We start from the raw sequence: 1,619 nt of genomic DNA on the forward strand, positions 1-1,619 counted from the left end.
ACCTCCTTGCGTTTAGTATCTACATAACTCTTCTGCCTGGATTGGGCAACCTTGAGGTGGTCTCGAATTAACTTAACCTTCTCCTCAAACTCTCTGATTAAGTCTGGTCCGAACAACTGTCGATCTCCAACTTCATCCCACAAGAGTGGTGTCCTGCACCTCCTTCCGTACAAAGCTTCGAAAGGGGCCATCTTCAAACTGGCTTGATAACTATTGTTATAGGAGAACTCTGCACAGGACAAATTGTCATCCCAACTAGATCCATAATCTAGCACACAAGCTCTCAACATGTCCTCCAGAATCTGATTGACTCTCTCGGTCTGTCCATCTGTCTGCAGATGAAAGGCTGTACTGAACTCTAGCCTGGTACCCAAAGTTTCATGCAACTGATTCCAAAACTTTGAAGTAAACTGTGTTCCTCTATCTCATACAATGGTCCTCGGAACTCCATGCAGACATACGATCCTGGTCATGTATATCTTTGCCAACTTAGCACCCGTATAAGTTGTCTTCACCGGGATGAAATGGGCTACTTTCCTCAGACGATCAACTACAACCTAGATAGAGTCATAGCCTAAACGAGTCCTGGGTAATCTAGTGATAAAATCCATGCGAAGTTGATCCCACTTCCATTCGGGTATCGGCAACGTCTGTAGAAAACCTGCTGGTTTCTGATGCTCTGCCTTAACTGTCTGACATACATGACATACTGCTACATACTCAACATATCCTTCTTCATTCCTGTCCACCAAAAACTTCCCTTCAAATCTAGATACATCTTAGTGTTACCTGGGTGAATCGAGTAAGGAGAATCATGAGCCTCCAGTAGAATCAACTTCCTAATCTCAGGGTCATTAGGCACATAAATACAATCCTCAAACCATAGGGTGTCGTTCTCATCCTCACGAAATCCTTTAGCCTTTCCTTTACTCATCCTTTCCTTTATCTCAGCAATCTCCTTGTCCATCTTCTGGGCTTCTCTGATCTTACCCAACAAAGTGGACTATATTTCCAATCCTGTAACATAACCTCTCGGAACTATCTCGAAGCATAGCTCACGAAGGTCGTCTACTAACTCCTTAGGAAATCCTCCAGTTATGAGCGTGTTAACATAACTCTCGCGGCTCAGCAAATCTGCTACGACATTGGCCTTTCCTGGATGATAATGCAATCTCATGTCATAATCATTTATGAGCTCCAACCATCTCCTTTGCCTGAGGTTTAACTCCTTCTGCGTGAAGATGTACTTCAAACTCTTATGATTCGTGTAAACAGCACAACGGTTTCCGATGAGAAAATGTCTCCATGTCTTGAGCGCATGCACTACAGCTGCTAACTCCAAATCATGCGTAGAATAATTCAACTCATGAGGTTGAAGCTGTCGTGAGGCATACGAAACAACTCTTCCGTCCTGCATAAGCACACCTCCAAGTGCTCGACGTGAAGCATCGCAATACACTTGGAAATCCTTGCGTATATCTGGGAGAATCAACACTGGGGCTGTAACCAAACGTTTCTTCAACTCCTGAAAACTGGCCTCACAATCCTTAGTCCATTTAAACTTAGTGTCCTTCTTCAATAACTCCGTCATGGGCTTTGCAATTTTGGAAAAATTCTCA

Source organism: Triticum dicoccoides, chromosome 7B (assembly GCF_002162155.2).
Source record: "Triticum dicoccoides isolate Atlit2015 ecotype Zavitan chromosome 7B, WEW_v2.0, whole genome shotgun sequence".
NCBI classification, from domain to species: domain Eukaryota; kingdom Viridiplantae; phylum Streptophyta; class Magnoliopsida; order Poales; family Poaceae; genus Triticum; species Triticum dicoccoides.